Genomic DNA, 27,542 nt, shown 5'->3' on the forward strand with positions numbered 1-27,542 from the left:
GAACCAGGATTTCCCTAATGATCCCTTCTTCAAACCTTTAGTTGTGACTGGTGACTGTGCCTCACGAAAAGGCAGCTCATTATGGTACCATTGTCAGTGGCAAGGAGCCTACTGCAACATAATTTAAAACACTCACACGAGCACAAATCTGTCGGCTCCACTTCCAAACAATCCTGCAGTGGGAAGAAGAAAAACACTTAACAAAAATGCTGCTTCCAGCAGCCTAAGAGAAGCTTCCCCAGACACGTGAAATGTTTCTGACTGGCAGGGAGTGCACCATTAAAGGACAGTGTCACCTCAAATCAGCAGAAAAGGCGACACAAACGACACAGGCACACACGTAAAATAGAGCCCCACAAAACTTAACCTACTCAGAAACACGCTCATCTTAAAAATAAATAGTGTGTGCTTGCTCAAGCGACACAGAAATGTTCTAAAGTAGTGCAACCACATTAAATCACTGTCTCCATTTCTCCCCACGCATCACCCCTTCCCACTCAAACCTCAGCACTCTGGGGCCGTAAGTGACAGGACTGCAGTCCCCCACCTCTGCCTTCTTCTGATTTTCCAAGAGCACTTCCCAACATCCTCCCCAGCCCAGCCCCCTCTCCCATCCTCAGAAAGGTTGAGGGGAGTTGCGACTAGGGAATTGGCAGGAATCGGTCCTCTGGCGGGGGCAGGTTGCTAGAGTTGTTCTTTGCAGTGACCCAAATTGCACAGAGCTTTTTGCTTAGCAGCACTTGCGAGCACCTCTCCAATCCTCCCGCCCCCATCTTCCCAAAAGAAAGCCTTGAGAATTAAGCGGGAGGAATAACTTGGTAGAACCATTTGAATAAATCACTTCAACTCACCTGGTTTGGGATATTTCTCCCCACCCCAGGCATAAACAGAAATGATGTGCGAATGAGTCACGCAGGCAAGAGAACGTGTTGCGATGTCCTAAGTCCAAGGGCTGGAGTCAGTCCCTGCCCTGGTGCCGCTGCTACTCTTAGCTCAGCTGGAGCAAGCGGCAAACGCAAGCCCAGCAGCAGCAGGGGGGTGGATAGACCGTAGCACAATGAATGCAGTGGGGTTTTTGCAATGACATCATCCCTCTGTCCGAAAGGCCCCAATAGCCATGCTCAGGAGCGGTGCACTCTGGGAATCGTAGTCTTCTAAGGGCCCGGCAGGACACCGGGGCTATCTCGGGAACTACAATGCCCAAAATGCGCCAAGGTCGGACGCGCCCAGAGTGGGCCCAGGGAGCGGAGGGGACTCGGCCGCCATGTTAGGAGTGCCGGGAGGAGTCCGCGGAACCTGGCTGAGGTTTTAGGCAGCGCGCGAGCCGAATGGTGGTGCGGTGGGGACGGCGAGGTGGAGGGTAAACCGATCGGAGAGCACAGGGCCCACACCTGGGGACCCAGGTGTAGACGCGGCATCTGGGGGCAGATTGGAGGGCGGGTCCAGCTGGACGCAGTATCCAGAGGCCGACTGGGCCTCGGCCTCGCTGTCCGGCAGGTTGTAGAGGTACCCTACCCGTCTTCGTCCTTTTCTCATTAAGGGATTGAGGGAGTCCGTGTACCCCTGGGCCCAGAGCATCACTTAGGCCCGCTTCGGACCCTCGGAGCGGTCGGTATCCTTGGGCTGCGGGGGCCCCGGACGCGACCCTTGTCACTTGGGTCAGCGAAGCCGGCTTCCACCCACGCGGAGTTGGGTTATTCCTCCCAATTTCATTTTTATCTTTTTGTCATTTATATTTCCAGCTTTCCTTACCCCTCCGCAAGGTTTCGGACCTTTATCGGTTTTTCATACAGGAATGATTTGCGGAAGGGTCCGAAGAAAGGGGTGTTTGCTCTAGTAGGCGCCGCGGGGCGCCGTGTGACGGGACGCGGCCCTGGCGCCGCGGTGGAGGGAAGACGGCGCGGTCTGAAGGACTCGCGCCCGGTTGGCGTGTCAGGGATGTTACTGCCCTGTGACAGCTGGCGGTCGGCTTCGAGGTAACGTGGGTACCTGGGGAAACCTGGAGCGTATGCTAAAGTACGGAGAAGACGCGGTGTTCTTTGGCTTGGGTCACCATGTATTTTATTGTAAAAATACGCTTGGTGTTTAGTTTGTGATAGTCCATATACACGATTAACATTAAGAACTAATTTCTTTTCTCAATTAACTGAAACCAAAATCACTGGTCTTTAAGTTATCTTGCTCAGGATCTCAAATGAACTGTATTTTTTTTTTCCAATTGTGTTACTAAAACAATGCTGTGTATTTGTTCTTTTTCAGAGACTGCACTATGAAAGATGGAAAATGTCTTTTCTTCCTGAGGGTGTCTGAAGGGTTAAAAATGTGATTTTTTTTTTTTTCCTCCCTCCCTCTTGCACAGTTATTCTAAAAACAACATTAGGAACTTGTTGCTTTGGGTCGGCAAGGGTATGCATTTCACCTCTCTGTTAGGAGTTAGTAATAACAGTAGAGTTGATGGATGGGTTCTCCTATCCGGAAAAGCTAGGCAGAGTGATGAAAAAGAATAAAAACATAGTAGAAACAGCCTTTAAGATGTATACAGATGATAGCTACAAAAACATAAAAGAATGATCTTCTGTCACGTTTCTGGGAACAAGTCACCACACGAAAAGCTTTGTTTCATTTTTAACAAAGGTAATATGTGTTGGTCTCATCCATGCAGTACGACAATGGGAAAGGCTCATACCAATATTTCTGTTATTCAGAAATACCTTCTTTGCAAGTAATGGTGGTAAGTATAGGAAAGGGAACAAAGTATTTGCTGTGTTCTTTCTGAAGAAAGATTAAATCAGTATAACTATCAACGTGTTTTACGTTTAACAGAGAAAATAGAGTGGACAACTTTGCATTTAGGCTTAGTTTCAAACTCTTAAATTATTTTTAGGGCTTGGTGGTTCATTGGTATCTTATTTTACAAACCTGTAGTGAGTCTTGTTCGTGGTATAAGATAATTTCTTTATATGAGCAATAGCCTTAATCTGAGTGACGGTGGAAGACAAATTTGTGGGGGCAGGGGCAGATTGCTTAGAAATCTCCTGTGTGTGAAACTAGACCTATATAACGCAGCGATTTCTATAACTTCTAATTTGTCATGTTTAGGCAGTTTGAAGTTTTTCCAGCTCATCTCCAGTGGATATCTAACTGTAAAGAATTGAAAGATGTATTTAATACCTAAAAAAAGACTCCATGATTTAACCTTTAACTTTTAGGGAAAAAATCCTGCATTCTTCTTTAGAAATTTTGTTTACAAAGTTAATATTTGAAGAGTTGATGACACCAGTTTCTGAAAGAATAGCTGCAATATCCCAGAGAAAACATTGGGTTAGGAAAACTGAAAAGTGGGATTAAGAATGCCTTTGGTGAATAAAGCAACTAACATTCTTTTCATCTCTTGGAAAAGGAATAAGGTATTGATTTGTAGTATAATTATAGGTAGCTCATTAAAGAGTATTAGAGAGTCATTTGCTCTTATGGCAAGAGTTTCTTCAAGTGTTAAGTGTCAGGATCACTTACAGAGCTCTAAAGATACATAGTTATCATCCACTCATCCCTGCTGAATTACACTGCTGGGTTGAAAGCAGTTTTTGTGTATTTTTAAAACTATGAGTGAATGTACAGGGGTAGGGTAGAGTAGTCCTCTACGTCCTCTATTTATGTTTATCGTGATGCATTACACTAGTAATAACAAAAGTTTTGGCAAAGATTTTGGTTTTGTCACTAATTATACCCATAAATGAGTTCTGAAAATGTGTAGATGAGAAAATGATCTGGAGATCAGTTTATACATTAAGTGAGACGGTAGATTGGGGGAGATTTCAGTTTAGCATTATGAGAACCATGATATCCTGACTTACCTAGATATTTTTTAGAGTGCATTGAATGTAACACCAGAAAGTAATGATAAGAAACCCAAGTAAGAGTTCACACTATCTCAAGATTATGGTAAAGCTACTCAGATATTTAAGAGAATCAAGTAATGAAAGAGGCAAGATGCTAGGATTTTCTGAAAACAATTTTTGTTTTTTTTTTCAATAACTCCTTTCCTTGTGCTGAATCCTAAATTTTTAAAATTATTGATATTGTCTAAGTATTATTGACATTAGGTAAATGATATACAATAGAGTATAATTTTTTAATTGAAATTAAATAATTTTTTTTTTTTAAGGGGCATTCCGGATGGCTCAGTGGTTTAGTACCGCCTTCGGCCCAGGGCATGATCCTGGGGACCCAGGATCAAGTCCCACGTCAGGCTCCCTACATGGAGCCTGCTTCTCCCTCTGCCTCTGTGCCTCTTTCTCTGTGTGTGTTTCTCATGAATAAATAAATAAAAATCTTAAAAAAAAAAAAACTAAATAAAAACTAGCCACAGAGTAGTTAGAACCCCAAGGAGAGGGATTACCTCAGATAGATTTTTCCAACAATTTGTTTTTTTTTTGTTTTTTTTTTTTTTCAACAATTTGTTAAGTCAAATGTGTAAGACCAAGTTCCTAGCAAAATATGGTTCTCTTCCCTTCAAATAGTGATACAGGGCAACAATCTATTTCAGCCCATACTAAAAGGAATGTGAAATACCTGTTACTAAGTTAACATTCCTAAGAGATTATAGTTGTGCCTGACTGAAATCTTTTAAAAATCGCATAATAAAAACTTTAGTTTGTGTACCTATATGAAGTTTGAAAAAGCCCTAGGTTGATTATGACAGTCAGGCTTTGTCTTTTTTTTTCTTTTAAAGGAAAGTTGGTTTGTTTTTTTTTTTTTAAGATTTTATTTATTTATTCATGAGAGACACACACAGAGAGAGAGAGAGGCAGAGACACAGGCAGAGGGAGAAGCAGGCTCCATGCAGGAGCCGCATGTGGGACTCGATCCTGGATCTCCAGAATCACACCCCAAACTGCAGGTGGCGCTAAACCGCTGCGACACCGGGGCTGCCCCAGAATCACTGCATTTAATTCCCTGAAGGAAAATGATGTTCTAAATTATGAAAAATGTTAGAATTGTTTCATATCTTACAAAATTCTAAAGTAATACTTTTATATTCCAAGCTATGAAATTTGAGAAAACAGCTGTTTTCTGCCTTTCTGTATCTTTTCCAAAATAGAATTAATTTTCTTACTTATCTCAGAAATGAAATGTCAGCAACCCTAAGGTGATAGAGACCCAGTAGTTATATTAAAATTTATTCTAACCTGATCAGAGTTGAGATAAGCAAACTTAAAGAGGAAAACATTTTACCAAAAGATATCTTTTCAAACCTCAGATTAAATTAGATGTTTTCTAGTGTACATTCTTGATAAACAAAAGTAAGCATGACATAGAGTTTAGCACCTCTTGGGTAGATCTTAACTCATTCTGGAAATTAATATTTCATATTTCAAACACTTTGCTTTGCCTTAATATTCAGGAAACTAAAATGTAGGTTTTCTAATTTTGCTTAGTTAACTCATTGTGTTTATAACAAATTGACATAATTTTAGCTGCTGGATTTTATAGGCCACTGAAGGTAAATGCTGTAAATACCCTGGGCCAAGATTTAAAATCCAAATGTCCATAGTTAATGATTAACCAGAAAAGCAAGCCCTGTTGATTTTATTTCAATTTTTAATAGGTCTGGATAATTGTAGCACTAGAAAATACTTCCTTGCAAGAGTAAGTATATGAAGATGGATTTAATCAAATATAAATGTCTGAACATAAAGCCTTTTAAGGAAACTACAGAAATGTGCAGTTGTAAACAATTATGCAAATAGAAACATACTTAATTCTTAACTTGATATAGTCTTTAGAGGGGGCAATATGGATTTGAACTTGCTGTAAATATTAATCCTCAGTGACTTGTATCTTAAAACCTTTTAAGAAAGTTCATCAGTTACCCTCTTAACACTCCTGATTTGATGAATTTAGCACATAGGTGTTTATCAAATTGAATAGCCTGGGGACTTTGAGCTACTCTAAGATACTCAGAAGATAAAATTTAGTGACCATAATCTTTGATATAAACTAAGTGACAAATTTTTAACACTTTGAGCCAAAAAAAACCCTCAGCTTTCCTCCTTCCTTTTCCTCTCACAGCAGACTTTTAGTTGTTAGTATAGTAATAAGCGGGATTTATAGTTTCATAGTAATTGTCCCCATCAAACTGGATGATGTTTATTTTCTTGGCTCAATGTTTAGAGTCCCTTCCTTGTGAGTATTTCCTATTATTTTATATATGAGACAGAAATAGAGGAAAACCTAAATTTGTAGAGTATAAGTAAACTACAAATAACTGACATACAAGAGCACTTATATTAAAATTGCTATATTGAAACTAAACAGCATAACTAGTAATAAATGACCTTTACCAGTCTCATGCTATTTCAATGGGCTACTGTCTCAACAATTGTGAATGTAGTGAAAGTTAAGTGTTACTCTTGGTGATGAACTTTACATTTATTACCCTCTTTTACATTTGACAATCTCAATGGAAGAATTTTCATTTCAAGTCAGCTTTTTTTACTCTTTGTATATTTAATGCTGGTTATTATACTTGAGTTTCAGTCCCATGACCTGTTTTCAGTATTCATGTTTGTCTTTCCAAAATTGTTTGCTTCTCTGTTTCCTGCTGCTCCTAAGATATTTTATGAGCAATTATTTTTGCTTTTCATGTTGCTGTGTATTCGCCTGAGATGGGTTGCTGGATTTTCTCATTTTCCAGATAAATTCTGCTCTTCTCTTTCACATTTCTGGAACCTGTTTGGCATTTGTTGGAGTTCTGGGTTGCTTGTAATAGAAAAGTTGAATTGAGTACTTGAGATGCCAGATTTCAGGGGGCTTAGGGAGTGAATGAATGGGAATGGGGAAAGAAGTAGATACTGAATGTGGATAACCTATTTTATGAAGTTTGGCTCTGGAAGAGGCAAGAAATAATAGAAAATAATAAGAGGGTATGTGGGACTGAAAGAATGTTTTTATTTAAATCTTCGTACTTAGAGGCTAAAATCACACTCTACTTCAGGGCAGTTTGATCATTTCCCAAAGAGAATTCTACACTCTTCCAAATTGGGCCAGGGGAAAGATGGAAGAGGCCTGAAGTACTTACATAATTTTTTCTATGAATACTCTCATACTTTTCATTGATTTTTTTTTTCCCTCTCTATTCCATTTGTTCCTGTTCCTTTGAGGGATTTTATGGCTGCCTGTTTAACCAATCTTCTGCTCAAAGTATAGTGCATTTTTATGATGATTCCAAAAAAGTGTAGCAATGACCAAAAACCTAAGTTTCGGGGATCCCTGGGTGGCGCAGCGGTTTGGCGCCTGCCTTTGGCCCAGGGCGCGATCCTGGGGACCGGGGATCGAGTCCCACATCGGGCTCCCGGTGCATGGAGCCTGCTTCTCCCTCTGCCTATGTCTCTGCCTCTCTCTCTCTCTCTCTCTCTCTCTGACTATCATAAATAAAAATTTTTAAAAAAAATTAAAAAAACAAACAAGTTTCCTCTGAGAAATTACTGGTCCTAAAAAGATGGTGTTTGTCCTTTATAACAATATCAGTGTTTACCAACTAAACCCGACTGGGATCCTCACAACCATTGTTAGAGAAAAACAGTGCTCATTTGACCAAATTAAACTTGAACAAGACTTGTCTGCTTTTGCCTAACTATGATTACCAAGACACATTACTTGGAGGAGTAGTCTGAGATAGATGCTTTTAATTATTTGTGTGAGGAAGGTATGATTGTGGAAACAAAAATGTACAAGGAGAGAAAAGTAACATCTACAGCAACAGAGCCGTCAACAAAAAGTGGAAAATCCATTTCTGACGATTATAAACTAAATTTTCCATTGTTTGAATTCACTGTCATTACCTAATAATTTAAATGAGCTGCTATTTCCCTTCAGACATTTAATAGAATAAATGGGAAGGTGTCAGCAAAAAGAAAGGAATAGCTAAGGCAGGTAAGGATTCAGTATAATCAAAAATACCACAGGAAATTGGTTTATTACTAGAGCCTGTCAACATATCCAAATGTGATTTCATTTCCTTTGAAGAGATAGGCACCAGAAAAAACTTGAGGTATTCCTAAGGAAAGACTTGTGGCCACCAGTTGAATTGCTCTCTGTTACAAGTTTCATTTTGAACTGCAATACATAGTGCAAGGACCCTTATATCCAACATAACTCCCCAAGTTAACACTTTATATCTAAGCTAATACCTACTTCAGGTGAATTTAAGCCTACCCGATGCTCTTCTACCACTTCCAACTGTTTGGAGGGAGGAAAAGACATGAAAACAGTAAGTGTTAACTGTGTAATTGTTTATTGTTCTGGAAACAGTTATACCCAGATTGAGAAACCTATTTGATACACCTACTTACTACTAAGTTAATGTGAGTGATTATTGTCAGTATTAAGTATTAATACCTAACTGCTCAATAGTATAAGATAAAAAGTAGACCTCATATAGGTGGTTCATTTATGTGCTTGACCATTCTGGTTTTCCGTAGAAACTTGAAAGTTATATATGCCCCCATAGTAACTTGAGATAACTCTAAGTTTCTGGAAATTATTTTGGTACTGTGTAGAATTCACTTCAAATGCACTTAATAGTTCACAGATAACTGGAAAGTAATTTTTTCAATAATACTGATGAGAACATGCTGTTAAAATATGAACTAGTTGAGGTCAAAATAGAACTATACCCTATTAGTATAAAATGTATAATTTTATACTAATTATACATGGTTTACACCATTTAAAGTGGTACAAACTATACATTTTATACACACTTATAGTAGTGTATATAAAAATCTGAGGGTGAGATCAGGGATCTGCATTTTTTTTTTTAAAGATTATTTCAGAGAGAGCTCACACATGTATGTGAATGAGCATATGGGGAAGGGTTAGAGGAAGGGAGAGAGTCTTAAGCAGACTCCTGAGATTAAGACCTGAGCCTATGAGAGTCAGATGATTAACTGACTGTGCTCCTGTGGATTAGCGTTTTAAATAAATTTACCAGATGGTTTCTCTCTACCTAATCTTAACTGAAAGCACCAAGGTGAAATAACTTGTCAAAGTTACTTTTACAGATAGGCCCCCTCTGTGTTCCTAACTCCGTCTTTCCTTCATCCTCAGTAGCTCTTATTCTTGCTGTTATTCCAAGACATGTGCCAAAATTTAAAAAGTATTTCTGCATATGCTTATTCAGTGAAAATTAAAACCCAATCACATGAACAAGCATTGCTTAATTAAGGTGTATAATACAGATATGTGGTTTTTTTAGGGAAATGAACAAATTATATTTTCATCTATAGCATTTGATAAAAGAAAAAAATTAAGCTTTACTCTATTCTTAAAATTTTTGAATAAGGGGACACCTGGGTGGCTCAGCTGTTGAGCGTCTGCATTCGGCTCAGAGCATGATCCCTGGGTCCCAGGATGGAATCCCACATCAGGCTTCCTGCATGGAGCCTGCTTCTCCCTCTGCCTGTGTCTCTGCCCCCCCCCCATGAATAAATAAAATCTTTTTTTAAAAAAAAGAAAGGTTTTTTTGAATAAGAAGCCCTACAGTACTCTATTAGAGATGTCCAAAGTATCAATACTTGTGGCACAGTTTCAATCCTAAATCCATTTCTCTGATTCTATAAGTATCTATTGAGTAATTACCAAGTTAAAGGCCCTGGGGATTCAATGACTATGACCCTCTAAATTTTGAGTCTAAAGTTTTTAGCATGGACTCTTGTCAATCTAGTTAAGTCTATGGATCACTTTTCCCAAGAAAAATGTTTTTAAGTGTATAAAGTACAATATATTGGATTACAAAGAGCCAGTGATAGTTGCCAAAAATTTTTATATAGAAATATATACGCTTTGACTCATTAACAAGATCTAACAGTAGCGCTAATCTGCAATTTTAACATGAGAAGCATCAATGATATTTCAAATTGTTCCCAACAATTGTAATATATGAAAATATAGTTCACCTGTGAACTAAAATTAATCTTTTGCTGCTAGCACTACTGTGATCAGTTGCCTACATTCAAATTTTATTATTTATTGGAAATATGCACTTTTTCCCCATCCAAATTCATGGACCCACTGAATTCTATTAAGAACCCTGGTTAAATTAGGAACTTTTTCTTTTTCACGCATCCAAGGCCTAAATGAGATCTTTAGGTACCTAGGCACTGAAAACCTTGTGATGCCTTCATAATTCAAAATATTTACACAATAAAGTGGATTTAAGGAAGTTCTGTTTCTCCTGGTGAATACTAACCCTTTTTAAAAAAATACTAATTTATCTCCGGAAAAGAAAAAGTACTAAAGCACTCCATTTGTTTGTTTCATCATGGGTGAACGGGAGGAGAAGCTGCTGTTTTATGAAAGTATCTAAGATTGTATGTAGTACACTTGGTGTATAGTAAAAGCTCAGGACTACCATTAAGTGGCTCTACTGGTGTGCAAGCTCCATGAGGGTAGGATTTTTGTCTGTTTTGTTCGTTGTATCTAATGTATTCCAAAAATTTAGGCAAGTACCTGCCACACTCATCTAATCTGTGTTCCTTTGATCAGCTCCAGATCTGTTTGTCTCCATTTCTCTAGATGCTGTGCTGAAATGTTTCAGCATTAATCTACCACAAACTGGAAATTCCTTAGACAGTGAATAAAGAGGGATAATTTATTTTCTGTTCAGCAGAAAGCTAGTAAGTGCTATCTTAAGTGTATTTTTAGCTACCATTGTCACTCAACAGTCCTTGAAGGTGAGAATTGACATCATTCCAAAAGTAAGGCACAAATCTGCCCAGAGTCATCCATTACTATTAAAGGAATTGGAAAAGAAACACATAAAGTGAATATCCCGGACCGAAGTATCTTCTCTCCCATTTGGCCAACACACATTTTATTTATTTTTTCTTTTCTTTTTTTTTTTTCCAACACACATTTTAAATACAGAGAAGTTATGGTCAATGCTACAATCATTTTCTCTTTGTGTTCACAATGTACTTATCTTTTCATCTTTTATATTCTACCCTCCAAGAAAAACAATTGAAGGTTTCAGGGGTTTGCGTTTTTTAAATGCCCATTCTTCCCACCTACTGTGACTGGGTATGTTTTCACACAGCTTGTTTAGAAGGCAGTAAAGCAGTTTGGACTAAGAAAATGTCAATAAAAGTGAGGAATGATTTCAAAGTCCTTTTTTTTTTTTTTTTAACATTTAACTTATTTATTCATGAGAGACACACAGAGAGAGAGAGGCAGAGACACAGGCAGGGCAGGTTCCATGCAGGGAGCCCGATGTGGGACTCAATCCCAGGTCTCCAGGATCACACCCTGGGCCAAAGGCGGCGCTAAACCGCTGAGCCACCGAGGCTGCCCTCAGTCATTTTGAGTCACGAGGAGAACCAGACCAATATTTAAATAAGCATGTGATACAGAAGCACTCATGTTGGTCAATCCATAACCTGAAGTTAAACAGGACTTAGTGTTACAGATGAAGAGATTGAATAGCTGTGAAATAAAACATGGCCTGACTTGTACTAATGTGAAGCCGTTTTGTAGGCTTTACCTATGCTACTAGGAGTGAACATTCATTCACTTCACTGCAGAAGCACAGTGTGCTGCCCTGGACCCTGCTGGGGCATTTCATAATCTAAGATGTATGGACCTTGCCATTCTAAACTACGAGGATTTCTGAATTCTGCATCACACCTAATCCCAAGGGATTGTCCATCTATAGTTACTTCCTTTCCGGAGTAGTGATCTAGGTGATTTGGTACGTAGAAATAAACAGTGACACTATGTTTGAGACTTTACAGAACTATTTTAATTTCCAGCATTCTCTTTACCTTGTACCTCTTGTGCAGGTCACATAACAGTTTTAGGTTTTGAAAATAATTATAAATAACTGCATTGGTTGTTGACTTGGAAAAAATAGAACCAGTGATAACTTGTAGCTTAATGGGGGGTTAGAAAATCACCCTTAATATTCACAGTGCTCCTTCAAAGCTGATTATGATGTCTAGGAAACAGCTTGATTCTATTCTCTCTTCTTTCCCTTTTTAAAAATTTTTGTCACAACTTCAAGTTTCTTTCGTGCAAATAAGCATTATCTCCTTACCTTTTAGCGCAAAGCCGCAAAATGACTGACTCATAAACCAATCAGATGTTACTGCTACCAGTAGGTAACATACTGTTCTGCCTGAAACCTACACAGTTGGCGTGCAACAATTGTTTAATGGATAAATAAGTTGTTAAATTTTAAGATTTTGATGGATTGCTTAGTCCTGTAAGCAAGCATTGACTTCTACCGCCTCTTATCACCTGATGCTTTTGTAACAGATTTTCTACTCGTGGACTGTTTCAGGCAATGAAGGAAATAGAACATACATTAATTGATGAGCTCTGTCTTCCCCTGGCACAGGCAGAAGACTGAATGGGAGTCATTGATTCCCAGTATATCATAACTAGTCTGAAAGGGAGGAATAGAGGGCCATGGTATTTGAGAATAAAATCTTACTTATAGCTGAGCTTTATGTCATGTTTAATGCCATGACCACTAAGCCATTCCTGTAACACTTATCTTCTAAAGGAAGCTTGTGAAATATCTTCAGAATGACAGGTTTTTGGGTTTGTTTGTTCAGTGGGGTTTTTTTGTTGTTTTAAGTAAGCTTTAGGCCCAATGTGGGGCTTTAACTTAAGATGAAGAGTTGTGCACTTTACTGACTGAGCCCGCTGGGTAACCCAGAATGTCTTGGTTTTTCGTGACATTAATTATCGTTATCTTCTGGGACCTGATTCTTTCTAGGAACAGACTCTAAAATGATGCAGCTTGTCAACCGTTTTAACCTCAGTATCATTTAAAAAATAAAATTAGGTATTTTAGATAGACCACATCCATCTGGTCTGTTTTCCTGTTACCTGGCAATGTTTTTCATCATCAGCCACAGCTCTGTAAGGGCATTAAAGGGTCCCTTGTTACACAACTATAGCTCTGATGTTTGTAATAGAACATTAAGATCAAAGGCTTCCATAATCATCTACACTCAATATTTCCTACCTTCTGCCCTCTTACTTCCTACTTATATTGTTGTAGTAACTATATTGAGGGTACACGACCACTAAATTGCAGGTTTCTTTGAGAGCAGGAGCTATACTGTATTTATTTTCATATATCCTTTTATACTTAAAATGGGACACATTTCTTCAGAAATATTCACTGAGGGCAGCCCCGGTGGTGCAGCAGTTTAGCGCTGCCTGCAGCCCAGGGCGTGATCCTGGAGACCCTGGATCAAGTCCCACGTCAGGCTCTCTACATGGAGCCTGCTTCTCCCTCTGCCTGTGTCTCTGCCTCTCATTCTCTCTCTGTGTTTCTATGAATAAATAAATAAAATCTTAAAAAAAAAAAAAAAGAAATATTCACTGAGTATCCACTAGATGTCAGATATACTAGGTAGATTCTAGAGATACCAAGATAATTAAGCACAGACATGCCCTTGGGACTCTCTTGGGGAGAGGTGGAAAAAAATACTTGTAAGCCAAACACAAATCACTGCAGTATAATAAAATGTTAAGTGGAGTAGGATATTTCCTGGTTTAAGAGGACTAAAAAATTTCCAAAAATATGTCCCCAGTAAGTTTGCTTCAGTGACTAAACTTTCACCATTAGGTTATTCTTCATAAAACCATTACTGCAAAAAAAAAAAAAAAAAAAACCATTACTGCATTGTGATTGTCTTTGGGCAGGAGAACTAAGGGGCATCAGTGGACTGTGGGATTTTTCCTCTTTTTTAAAACTTCTTGTTAATTTTACATGCAGTAAGATTCACTCTTTTTGGTATATAATTTCATGAGTTTTGACAAATGTATGAAAGTCCTGTAATCACCATCACAATTGAGATCCAGAGCAGTTCTATCACTTCAAAAAGTTTTTTTGTGCCCCCCTTTTACAATTTTATATATTTCATAATTTTTGGTAAAAATTTTCAAAAAGTAGGGTTTGTTTCATGTACATACTTTCCTTATCAAAAGAAGTATGTCTTTGGGAAATCTAGATATCCAAGGACAGTCTAAACCATTACACCGTTGTAAGTCATCTACACTTTAGCTGGTAGATCAGGCTGCTGAAAAGAATTCAGATTCAGAAAAGGTAAAGGGTGGGTGTGGGTGTGGTGTGTGTATTTTAGGTTTAAAAGAAGATAGAAAAAAAAAAAAGGAATTAAAGGAGGAGATTAGGGCCTGACCGTGGAACAACGTGCATAGAAGGATGAGGGTAGCATGTTTTGAGTAGTATAAGGTCCCTGGGTTCTCAAAGACACAGGGCACCAAAGAAGAGATGAGTCCTGAAGAGGGGTGGCCTTGCCTTCACATAAAGATTGGTCGGTCATTATCTGGAGCTACAGTCCTGGAATTCTAGAACTGATTCTGCCAGTAATGCATTCTTGAAAAGTCACTTTCCCTTTCTGAGCCTTAATTTCATCATCTATTTTAAAAAATAAGGTTGGATTAAATATATTTTTTTTAATTTTTTTTTATTTATTTATGATAGTCACACACAGAGAGAGAGGCAGAGACACAGGCAGAAGGAGAAGCAGGCTCCATGCACCGGGAGCCCGACGTGGGATTCGATCTCGGGTCTCCAGGATCGCGCCCTGGGCAAAAGGCAGGCGCCAAACCGCTGCGCCACCCAGGGATCCCCGGATTAAATATATTTTAAAGTCTAACGAGTAAAGTTAATGCTGATCTGAATTGGGCTTCAGTGATCTAGCTCTGGCCCTCAGTGTTCTCATCTGTAGAATGACTATATATTTTAAGTTTCCTTACAGTTTCACAGTTTATGAATACTATTAAAACTTACAATGTTACTTCTATTCTCATTTCTGGATCTGTACCTATTCTGGTTTTGCTTTTTTAAGTCATTAGTCACTATTCATTCAGTACTTCTGTGTGCCAGAATTTTTAATGTAGGGTATATGACCTGTTATTTAAGAAATTTTATAGTGCTACTGGCCTTTATAGGTGTACTAGTATGGGAAAAATCACACCATGCCTTCTATTCCCATTCTGGATGACATATTCCTACGGCAAGATCTCATTCCAGTAAATATTAAAAGTAGCACTAGAGAGAAGAAGGGAAGGCTGTCAACTGGAAGTGAAGGGAAAGGAGCTAACACTTGAGGGGCTACTATGTGCTAGGTACCTTATGTGCCCCTATCTTTAGGTCATTGACAAAAGCAGACAGGAAAGGAGCCTATTTATCTTGATAACAAAAAGGGAAAAAATTCTTTCATCCCACAAATCATTGGAATTATTCAGAATATTTTTTTTTCCCCTGTCATTCTCCCCTATGAGGGCACAAACAGTATACTGCTTCTACATAGGGTTTGATGAATGTTTATTGAATGAATAGGGATTTTTCTCATGTCCTTAAAAGTAGTGGTTCTTTGGGTCCGTGAACCTCTAGGAATTCTATAAAAGCTATAGACCCACCTAGCATGTCTCCTTTCCCATTACACAAACACAACAGAGTAAAAAACCGCCAACTTCCTCTCCTTGCCCTAAGTAACTCTACACCTGTATTTGTGCAAAATCCATAATTTTGGAATGTTTTCTGTCTGCAATTTATTCATGTGTCCCAGGTTAAAAACAGCCCTTAGGATGCCTGCCTTTGGCTCAGGTCGTAATCCTGTGATCAGGGATTGAGTCCCACATCGGGCTCCCTGTGAGGAGCCTGCTTCTCTCTCACTCTGTCTCTCATGAATAAATAAATCTTAAGAAAAAAAAAAAAAAAAACTCAGCCCTAGAAATATCTCTGGATATCTAAGCAGCCAAGAAGTCTAATTCCATTAACTTGTAATGCTTATAGAGCTGTCATCCTCTATTGATCCTTTATAGATTTGAGAAAATCACACCATGCGTCCTGACTGTTTTGTTTATGAGCAGAAATTATATACAACTTACTTTTTGGTTTATTAATATGTACTATAACCAAAGATTAGCATTATATTTTTAAGGTTTTTAAGATTTTGTTTATTCCTGAGAGACAGAGAGGCAGAGACCTAGGTGGAGGGAGAAGCAGGCTCCACAAAGGGAGCCCAATGTGGAGACTGGATCATGGAACTCTGGGATCACGCCCTGAGCTGAAGCCAGATGCTTAACCCCTGAGCCACTCAGGCATCCCTCTTTAATGTTTTTGAAGTAGGAATTGTTTAATTTACAGATGAAGAAATTAAGATTTGGCCTAAAGCTTATTTTATGTGAATATCAATCATATCTCTGGCTTTCTAAATGCAATGATTCCTCTTTCTTTTTTTCTTTTCTTTTTTGTACTTCTCATTCAGAAACACACTTAAAATATTGTGTCCAGTATCCTCATCTGTGAAATTTTATCTGGGTGGAGAAAGATAATGAAAAAAAAGTGTCCTTGTCTTATACTGGAAGAGAATGACCTGTAAAACTTACTAGAAAAAATATTCTAGGGGGATCCCTGGGTGGCTCAGTGGTTTAGCGCCACCTTCAGCCTAGGGCGTGATCCTGGAGTCCCGGGAAAGAGTCCCACATCGGGCTCCCTGTGTGGAGCCTGCTTCTCCCTCTGCCTATGTGTGTCTGTCTGTCTCTCATGGGTAAATAAATAAAATCTTTTAAATAAATTGTTCTAAATAATTCCAAGTACAGTATGAGAACTCCCCCGTAAAGTTGTGAGGATCAAATTGGTTAAAGGAAAACTGAATGTTGTGTAAACTGTGCAGTTCGCTAAACACAACTAGCCCTTACCTTGATATAAAAATCCAGGGCCTGGGATCCCTGGGTGGCGCAGCGGTTTGGCGCCTGCCTTTGGCCCAGGGCGCGATCCTGGAGACCCGGGATCGAATCCCACATCGGGCTCCCGGTGCATGGAGCCTGCTTCTCCTTCCGCCTGTGTCTCTGCCTCTCTCTCTCTCTCTGTGACTATCATAAATAAAAAAATAAAAAAAAAAATAAAAATCCAGGGCCTAGTACATAGAAGTTATTTGAATGCTTATCTAATCTCCAATATCTCCTGTGCTCTTACTTGACAGCAAGACTGCATCTCATCCAGGCTTGTGATGGAGGAAAATTTGAGTTATCATTGTTATTAGAGTAAAAAATAGGGAGTTTGCTGATTAAATGAGTTAATATTTTGAGCACTTAACTATGTGCCAGGAGATTTTTAATTCCTGGGTGAAGAGCAACAGTCTCCCTTGTATACGTAAGGACCTTAGGCTATACAGTTATAGCTAACATTTGAGTGCTTACTTGCAAGCAAAAGCATTGTTCCAAGTGCATTTGCATTTATTTCATTCATATGTTTATGAATCTTTGTAGTAACAATAAAATACTGTTAATAATTGTCATCACTAATTTAACAATAAGAAAATTGGAATTTGAGATCCCTGGGTGGCTCAGCGGTTTGGCACCTGCCTTCGGCCCAGGGTGTGATCCTGGAGACCCGGGATTGAGTCCCACATGGGGCTCCCTGCATGGAGCCTGCTTCTCCCTCTGCCTGTGTCTCTGCCTCTCTCTCTCTGTCTCTCATGAATAAATAAATAAAAATCTTAAAAAAAAAAAAAAAAAAAGAAAATTGGAATTTAAGGAGATTAGACCATTTGCCCAAAAATATTGCAAAGCTGAGACTTTGAACCCTGGCTGATTTGACTCTGATGTCTGTAATCCATTCCAGTACACTACCAAAGCTTCTAGCATTAATAAACATTAATCTTTGCTGTCATTTGCGAATTTAGTATGGTTGCCCATAGTGAGGGAAGCCATAAAGGAGGGACTAAGGGGGAGATACTCAGCCTTTTTCTGAGAGAAGTGGTACCCTCCCCCGCAAACAAGTTTCTCACGAAATCAGGTTGGAAACAAAAGTTGAAGAAGGTGGAGGTGGCGTGGTTGAACCTGTTCAGGAACTGATTACATCTGAGCCTCTGGCCCTTTTGCCTGCCAGCTGACTCAGAGGGGGCCGATGGGCCAAGGCCCAGGCAGGTTAATTTCATGGGCTGTATACTTCAAAGGATCTGATTCCTGGCACTGCTATGCACGTTGCTGTTCAGAGGGGGGAAAAAAAAAAACTTTGTGGAGGAGGGAACAGGATGGCCTCCAGGAAGTGTTTGCAAAAGACCAAGGCAGTGTTTGCTCTGAATCCAAATATATACAGCTTGTTCTAGGTTTGGCAATAAAAACCACAAGACCAGCCCTAAGCATGCTTAAAATTGGGTATTTAAATTTTAAGTATTCCTCTACAGTAAGTGCAGCAGTTCAGAATATGAATCCTAGAGTTAGAACTGGATTCCAATCTTGGCTCTAACACTCAACTATGAATAAATTGATTACTAGACATCAGTTTTCTCATGTGTGAAATAGGGATTAAGTGCCTATGTCATATAATTGTTGTGAAGATTAAAGCGAGTATAAAGTATATATCACAGTACCTGAGACAGTAAATTCTCTTGAAAAACATTCAGAGAAAACTCATAAGAGACTGGGCTTAAATTAATTGATTCATTTTTCTTTTACTTAACATATATTCAAAAAACATTATTCAGTAGCAGGGATGGTGAAACAGTAACAATTTTTTTGAATACATAAAATGAGCCAAATATTTTTAAAATATATTGACTCATTTAATGTTCACAGGAGCACTACAAAGTATTTTCCTACTTTATTAATGAGACCCTAGGTTGAAAGGAGTTCAGTAGCATGGCTGAGACTGGTCAACACTCCACAGCCTCTGAATAAGATAGCCTTTATCCCTTCTGGAATGTACACAGCAGGCAGACACATAAATATATACATTCATTGTGCTGTTATTGAGGTTTATACTAGGTGATTGCAGAGAGCAGGGAAGGTGAACTGGGCGGGGCTGTGCCTGGGTGGAGAAAAGTTTGTCTTCTTTACAGGAGGAATGAAAGCTAGTAATGGGGCTTTGAACAAGAATGATGCAGGGGGCTTTTGCTAGTCTAAGAGGAGGAGTTAAGAATAGTCTTTCTGGGTCTCCTCAAATCACATTAAGAGGGATTAGCATTATGACAAGCATTATAATCTCAGAAAATGTTATAATTGCAGGCAAAAGGACTGCAGTAAGACTGGATTATGTTTACTTGAAATGGTGGGGGTTCTATACAAATAATATCTGTTTGCATCAGAAGTATCTGTACCTGCTTGGGCTTTGTAATTGAACTAACAATAATTGCCACTAACTACTATTGCATGATCATTAGGTATTAGTCACTACTGTGTTCACAGGCCAGAACTTTTTTTTTTTTCCAAGAGAGAGAGAGAGTGAAGAGAGGATGGACAGAGGGAGAGAGACTCTTAAGCAGGCTCCATGCCCATTGTGGATGGAGCCCAACGTGGGGCTTGATCTCACAATGCTGAGATCATGATCTGAGCCAAAATCAAGAGTCAGGTGCTTAACCAACTGAGCCACCCAGGTGCCCCTCACAGTTCAGACCTCTTACCTAGAGCAAGGTGGAAAGGCTTTGTCTAAACCACTAATCTCAAATTATGTGTACACTTAATTCGGGCAAATACTCTCAATATATGTATATTACCTTCTAAGATAAGATGTCCGCTATGAAATGCAGATATATAATAAAAAATTGTAAGGGATTGGGGAATCCCTGGGTGGCTCAGCGGTTTAGTGCCTGCCTTTGGCCCAGGGCGTGATCCTGGAGTCCTGGGATCAAGTCCCACATCTGGCTCCCTGCATGGAGCCTGCTTATCCCTCTGCCTGTGTCTCTGCCTTTCTTTCTGTGTCGTTCATGAATAAATAAATAAAATCTTTAAAAAAAATAGTAAGGGATTAAATGAAGTTGAAATATACTATTTTATCTCAGGACAAACTATTAATAATGGGTATAAATATTTCAAATAGGCTACTTAATGGTTTTAGATTTTTTTGTCAACTAGTCAGATTTTATTAAATGATAATTGTATTTATTTATTTTTTAAGATTTTATTTATTCATTCATGAGAGACACAGAAAGAGAGAGGTAGAGACACAGTCAGAGGGAGAAGCAGGCTCCATGCAGGTAGTCCAATCTGGGACTCCAGGATCACGCACATCCTGAACTGAAGGCAGATGCTCAACCGCTGAGCCACCCAGGTGTCCCTGATAATTGTGTTTAATATCATAATATGACTGATACTAAGTAGAAGTGTCAGTTCGCACATTTTTTGGTCTTCTTATGTATCATCTTCAATTCAGTTTTTTAAAGTAATCTTTTTAAACCAGTTATTCATTTTGTGAGATTTAGTTTAGCAAAAATTAGCTTAGAAAAAAAGTCCATAAGTTCTCTTTTAAAAAAGATTTATTTATTTTGAGAGAGGGAGACCGGGCACAGGGCATGAGTAGGAGCAGAGGGAGAGTCAGAATCTAGCAGACTCCCTGATGAGCTCGGAACTTCTATCTTAGTGCAGAGGGCTCGATCCCATGACCCTGAGATCATGACCCAGTCAAAACCAAGAGTGGGGTGGTTTGAAGCCACCCAGCTGCCCTTAAATACTCTTTGGAACTACACTATGGCACTAACTTCTGAAAGTGAAAGAACTCCCATTTATAACCTCATATGACGTGTGAACACCAAATAAAGGGACAGGGTGGAGACTCCAAACTCTATTAATAGAGGTTAATTTTTAATGAATAATCATGTATAAGAAAAATTCTTGGGGTGCCTGGGCCGCCCAGTCAGTTAAGCGTCTGCCTTTGGCACAGGTCATGATCCTGCAGTTCTGGAATTGAGGCCTCTCTGCTCAGCAAGGAGCCTACTTCTCCCTTTCCCTAGCCACCGTCCCTGCTTGTGCTCTCTCTCGCTCTCTCTCAAATAAATAAAATATTAAAAAAGAAATTTCTGTAGGATTTAATAAAAAAAAAAAAGAAGAAAAATTCTTGCCACAACCCAGATTGCCTTTCATACCTCTAGAGTGCACACACTCTATTTTGTAGATCAGTAGTCTAAGCAACAAGACCTGTGGCCATGAGGTGGGAATATTCAAACTTATCTTTTAGCAATGATTGGTCCAGATTCATTTATGAACAACAGATGGAAATGGTACAGTATGACTTCACAGGAAATCAGAAGAGCTGAGCATATCTGGACCTTTGAGAATGTGGCCTGTCTGTATAAAGGCAGAACCTACATTCATTAATTACCTCAAAGAAATACATTCTAGTTTTTTTTAGAAAATGGACTTTGTTAGACCTACTTTGACTTAATCCCAGTTCTGCTACTTACGATCAATGCAACTTGGGGAAATCAACAACCTCTTGTAGTTTGTTCTTAGCTCTGAAATAAGAGTGATTAATCCCGGTACCTACCTCACTAAGAAGTTTAATGTGATGCTATTGAACCTTCACTGTGCATAGAGATGGTGAGCTAAACTATTTACAAGAATCCCTTATTCTGTGTGATATACTAGAGTAGTAGAAGCTAACTGTGCACTAAAACATTTTCCTTTTCCTCCTGGGCACACAAAAGGACCACATTTCCTGGTGGCCACATTATTTTGTTCTGGCTAATGAAAAATGAGCAGAAGTGATCAACATCACCTTCAGGCCTGACCCATGAAACTTGCCCTTGCAATTCTCCAGGCTCTCTTCCCTCATCCATGAAAGGATCCAGCAAAACCAGTAGTGCAAGGGCCTCTATCTTCCTCCCCTGAACTCCAACCTGTATTGGATTGTGATCTGAGCCAGAAATAAACTTACTGTGTTAAGTCATTGAGATGTGGGGGTTGTTTGTTACAGCAGTTCATGTATCCTGACTAAACACAACAAGATTTGATAACTCAGAGAAGGGAGAGAAATTGTTTACAGTGTCTGGCACATGATACATAATCAAAAAAAGTGATTAACCTCATTAAGAAAGATGAAGGTTACTTTTATGAAAGAGCTTTTGGGCAAATATCTAAAAGTCCTCTGGGTAAAGTATGAGAAAATGTCAGGAATCACTGACATACACTCTGGTTTCCAAAGCTGCTCTTTTTTCTTTTTTTTTTTTTTTTTTAAGATTTATTCATGAGAGACAAACAGAGACAGAGACATAGTCAGAGGGAGAAGCAGGCTCCATGCAGGGAGCTCGATGTTGGACTCAAATCAATCCTGCGACTTCAGGATCACGCCCTGAGTCAAAGGCAGACGCTCAACCTCTGAGCCACCCAGGCGTCCCTCCAAAGCTTTTCATAGTATTTCCCACTCGGGAATACCTAGAAAAATGAAGATAACCCCCCTGCTGTACCTCATATTCTGTAGCCTGCTCTACCAGTTCACATTTCTCTTAAGTTGTATAAAAATATGTAACAAGTGCAAATACATTTTTAATTCTGTACTGAGAATCCTTCCATCTCTTTTTAAAAATTGCATTTATTTACTTGAGGGGGGTGGGCAGTGGAAAATCATAGGGAGAGGGACAAGCAAACTCCATGCTGAGCCCAGAGCCTGATGTGGGGCTCCATCTCAGAACCCTGGGATCATGACATGAGCCAAAATCAAGTCAGATGGTCAACCAACTAAGGCACCCAGGCACCCCTCCTTCCTCCATCTTGAAGAGGTTTTCCTCACTTATTCAAATCCAAGAGCTAAAATGTGTGTTTTAGATTTCTCAAGTTATTCTCAAGTTATTTCTCTGAGTAGTTTCCTTTAACACATTTTCTAGACATTATAGTACTTAGCTGGAGCTATATTTTTAATGTTGAGAAATTGAATTCCTATAATTTGGCCTTTGTCTCTCAATGATCTTGTATTTTATATATATATTTTTTTCTTTTAAGATTTTATTTATTCATGAGATATACACACACAGACAGGGAGACACAGGCAGAGGGAGAAGCAGGCTCTTTGTGGGGAGCCGAATGTGGGACTCAATCCTGGAACTCCAGGATAAGGCCCTGAGCTGAAGGCAGATGCTCAACCACTGAGCCACCCAGGTGTCCCTTGTATCATATTTTTGATGTAACAACTATTGTATTTTCCTTTTTCCTATTGTATTTTTTTTCTTCATACTTATTTGCAAAGTTGATTCCTATGGCATTGCATAGATAGCTACTTAGGCTCTTGGCTTCACATTTTCTCCTCAAACGCAGATAAATTATTTCTTGACTTTGATGAATCAGAATATTAGCATAGCCTTCCAGGACATTTTGTTGCTATTACCCTTATGTTCCTCCCCTCATATTTTCAAAATATTTAAGAGCTAAGCAATTGGTTTTGAACCTTAGATAGATGTTCACAGGAACTATGTGGCTTAGAGGGAGCAAACAGGCTTTATCTGCACACAAACTTGATTTCCAGCCCTGGCATAGCTACCAACTAGCTATATATAACATTGTTCAGTTATTCAACTTTTTAAGAGTCACAACTGAAACAGAGTTGTAAAACCCACTTTGCAAAGGTGACTGGGATATATAGGCTAATTTCACTTTTGAATATGGATACAAAAATCTCAAAATACTAGCAAACCAAATCCAAAATATACCTCATAACCATTTATATCAAGAATATAAGTTTGGTTTAATATTTTTAAAAATCAAAATGTAATTTATACCTTAAGTGATTGATGGGATAAACATAAACTGTCATTACAATAGATGCAGAAAAATCTTTTATAAAATTTAATATCCATTTATAAAAACAAAACTCTTGCCAAAATGGGAATAGAAGAGAACCTCTTAATATGATAAAGGATACCTATCTTAAAAGTCATGCTTAAAGAAGCAAAAACTTTCTTAAATTGATAAATCTTTCCTTCTTTTGACCTTTAGGACAAGCCCAAGAGGAAAGGATTTGTATTATTCCATTTCCTATGAGAGAATACTGAGGTTCTTTAATGTTAATGGCAACCAAAGATCCACAGTCTTTGGTTCACAGATGTGAGCTGGAATTCAAATCCAGGGCCTTTGATATCAAATTTGATGGATTATCTTCTATAAGAACAATGCATTTTTGAGAGCAGCCCTATCCTACCACATTCATCAGGGCAAATGTAATGTCTTAAGTCTTTATTGAACAGATATTTTCCTGATGCCTCTATTCTTAAACAATTGACTTTCTGTAGGATTAATCATACTTTATTACCTTAAGAAGAGAAGGGAGGGAGAGAAAGGAGAAAAAGAAGGACTTTATAGTATTTGCGGCCTCATAAATTGGCCATTAACTTTTATGGTCAAGCCAAACTTCCTTTCTCTTACCTATGAAATGAGATAATGTTTTTCTCTTAAGCTTGTTAGGATAAAGTGAAACATGAAAAGGGCTCAGCACTATGTTTAGCACATAGTATGTACTCAATAAATGCTAGCTATTGCTATTGGCAACTACTACACAACTAAAAGATAATCCTACAGATTTTACAGCCAGTGTTTCCCAGATCAGCATAGAGCACAATATCAAACTGACTGCAGGTTTTTTGGATTTGACTTGGTTTTTGTGTTTTTTTTGCCAGGTCTTCCATGCTATATTTAAAAAGACATTCTTTCTCTGGAGAGCTGTTGTGGGGAAGAAGACCTTCAGGAACTAAATATTTTTGGTTCTCAGTATGGGATTCATAAAGGAAGTCCTATTGTTTAAGACATGTCCTTTGTTCATTTGTTCCTTTTTTTCTTTTTTTCCAATAGATCTTTATTGAGGAGCCAACTATGTATTAAGCACTATGCTAGTCACTGAGAATGGATAGAACTATATTATAAATTAGCTCTACAAAAAGAACTGGGGCAATCATCTCAGGCATCATAGTTCTGGGGGTCCAGGAGGCAGACTGCCAAGTATTGTGAGAAATGTTGAAGCTTGGCATCAGAGGGATGGAGGTTTAAAGTAAGGTGCTGCTTACTTTGTGTGTAATCTTGAACAAATCCTTCATATCTCTAGACCCCCATTTCTTCATCTGTTAAATGGAAATTATATACTTACCATGAAAAATTATCATAAGGATTCGATAGTGTCATTTAAGTGAAGCGCCCAGTCCTTAATGGCTCCTCCTTCTCATGGAATTGATGGGCCATCTGTCCTTCTAACTTCTCCATTCCAAGTGCATTTTCCTTTGTGGTTTCTTTTTCCCTTTAAGCCTGATCTTAATTTGCTGTAAAACCTGATCTCAAACATATAATAATAATAATATAAATGGAGAAGTGGGTTGGACACACAGTGTACTTTGCTTTCCCCTCCCCCAGGAAGCTACCCTCCCACTCCTCTTCCCACACAGCCATCATTGTTTCAAGCACAAACTACTGAGTCTCAAAGGCCACTCATCCCTTAATTGTCCATAACCAAGCATTTCAAAACATCTCTGATTGGTACATCAAAAGGAGCCCTTTTGGTGCAGGTGGACTATTTTTACATTTGCTCTTTATCCTTCAGTAACTGGTCAGACTATTCAGAGGAAAAAAGGATCTTCTAAGGAAGTTGACTCTAAAGGAATGCTGAGTATGTCCTTCTTCGGCTCTTGCGGCATCCGGACAAATGTCCTTTGTCCTCTGAATACTGATGGCCCAGCCTCTGTGTGTCTATTTGAACCGTGCTTTAAACACTGAGAAAGTTATTTTCGTCATGTATTTACTTATTTGTTTATTCATTTACCCAATAGACATTTATTGACCACCGACTACGTGCCAAGTCGGTGCTAGATCTGGGGGATATATCCAAGAAAAAGGAACAGACTGGACCCCTACCCTCATGAAGCTTACATTCTACCAACGGTAGAAAACAACAAAAAATTGATCATCAAATAAATTTATAAGTAGATTGTAATAGATGAGTACTCTGAAAGAACTAAACAGAGAAATTCTTTCTCAGCAGAAGAACAGTAAATTCAAAAGTCTCTGAGTGGGACAGGGATTGGTATATGTAGAGAAATTAAAGAAGTATGAAATAAGAGTGGAGAGACTGGCAGATGACAAATTAAGCAGTGTTTTATAAGCTAGGACTATGGCTTTTACTTTAAGTTCAGTTCATTAAATATTCAGCAAACACTGTTTAAATATCTAATGTATACTGGACTCTGTTCCAGGATCTAGACATGTAGCAATAGCATTGAAAGTAGCTATTTTTTTTTTTAAGTGTTGTTAACCCACACAGTTACATTAGTTTTGCCTGTACAGAAAATAAGTTTTGAAAATTACATTATATGGGGAAGGCAGGCAGTAAACAAAATAAATAAGTAAAAATAGCAGTTTTAGATAGTGCTAGGGAGAATATTTTAAGATCTTTTTCTTTTTTTAAGACTTATTTAATTTTGGGCAGCCCGGGTGGCTCAGCGGTTTAGCGCTGCCTTCAGCCCAGGGCGTGATCCTGGAGACTCGGAATCGAGTCCCATGTCAGGTTCCCTGCATGGAGCCTGCTTCTCCCCTTGCCTGTGTCTCTGCCTCTCTCTCTCTCTCTCTCATGAATAAATAAAGTCTTAAAAAATATATGGCAATATTGTGGGCAAGGTAATATACTCTAAAGCCATATTAAAAAAAAACTTATTTACTTAATTTGAGACAGAGAGAGAGTGCACGTGTGCCCAGGGAGAGACAAAGGGAGAGGAAGAGAGAATCTTGTGCAGCTTCCATACCCAGCAGGGAGCCTGAACCAGGGCTTGATCTCACAACCCGGAGGTCCTGTCCTGAGCTGAAACCAAGAGTCAGATGCTTAACTGACTAAGCCACCCAAGAGCCCCTTAAAGATTTTATTTATTTATTCATGAGAGACACAGAGAGAGAGGCAGAGGGAGAAGAAGGCTCCATGCAAGGGGCCCAATGCGGGACTCGATCCCGGGACTCCAGGATCATGCCCCAAGCCAAAGGCAGGCACTAAACCGCTGAGCCACCCAGGGATCCCAAGATTTAATTTCTTAACTAATCTCTACACCCAACATGGGGCTTAAATTCACAACCCCAAAATCAAGAGTCACATGCTCTGAGCATGGTAGGCACCCCAGGGAGAATATTTTAACAAACTAAGAAAAGTAGTTAAGTATAGGGTTGCAATTTTATTTTATTTTATTTTTTATTTTTTTTTATTTTTTAAATTTTTATTTACTTATGATAGTCACAGAGAGAGAGAGAGAGGCAGAGACACAGGCAGAGGGAGAAGCAGGCTCCATGCACCGGGAGCCCGATGTGGGATTCGATCCCGGGTCTCCAGGATCGCGCCCTGGGCCAAAGGCAAGCGCCAAACCGCTGCGCCACCCAGGGATCCCAGGGTTGCAATTTTAGATGAAAGTGGCCGGACAAGTCCTCACTGAAAAAAATTACATTTTTAAAAAAGATCTAATTTGGGGCGCCTGGGTGGCTCAGCAGTTGAGTGTCTGCCTTTGGCTCAGGGTATGATCCCGGAATCCCGGGATCGAGTCCCACATTGGGCTCCCTGCATGGAGCCTGCTTCTCCCTCTGCCTGTGTTTCTGCTTCTCTCTGTGTGTGTGTCTGTCATGAATAAAAAAATAAAATCTTTTTTAAAAATGTTAAATCTCTTTAAAAAAAAGATTTATTTATATGAGAGAGAGAGCTTGAGTGGGGGGTGGGGAAGGGGGACAGAGGGAGAGGGACAAGCAGACTGAGCACGAGCCTGATGTAGGGCTCA

At 39.0% G+C, this 27,542-nt stretch overlaps 1 protein-coding gene and 1 long non-coding RNA gene across 2 annotated transcripts in view; one reads left to right on the forward strand and one right to left on the reverse strand.

Moving 5' to 3' along the window:
• The window catches only part of RAB30 (RAB30, member RAS oncogene family), a 91,075-nt gene extending 89,979 nt beyond the window's left edge, over window positions 1-1,096 (reverse strand). The window contains exon 1 of the mRNA XM_026015231.2: window positions 852-1,096. The gene's annotated coding sequence lies outside the window, so the exon portion shown is untranslated. The remainder of the gene's footprint in view (window positions 1-851) is intronic.
• Window positions 1,097-1,258: 162 nt separating this feature from the next.
• Window positions 1,259-27,428, forward strand: LOC140594418 (uncharacterized). Its single transcript, XR_011995147.1, has 2 exons — window positions 1,259-2,322; window positions 14,522-27,428. It is a non-coding gene; the product is annotated as an uncharacterized lncRNA (long non-coding RNA).
• The last annotated feature ends 114 nt before the right edge of the window (window positions 27,429-27,542 follow it).

The sequence above is a fragment of the Vulpes vulpes genome, chromosome 11 (assembly GCF_048418805.1).
Source record: "Vulpes vulpes isolate BD-2025 chromosome 11, VulVul3, whole genome shotgun sequence".
In the NCBI taxonomy this organism is placed as follows: domain Eukaryota; kingdom Metazoa; phylum Chordata; class Mammalia; order Carnivora; family Canidae; genus Vulpes; species Vulpes vulpes.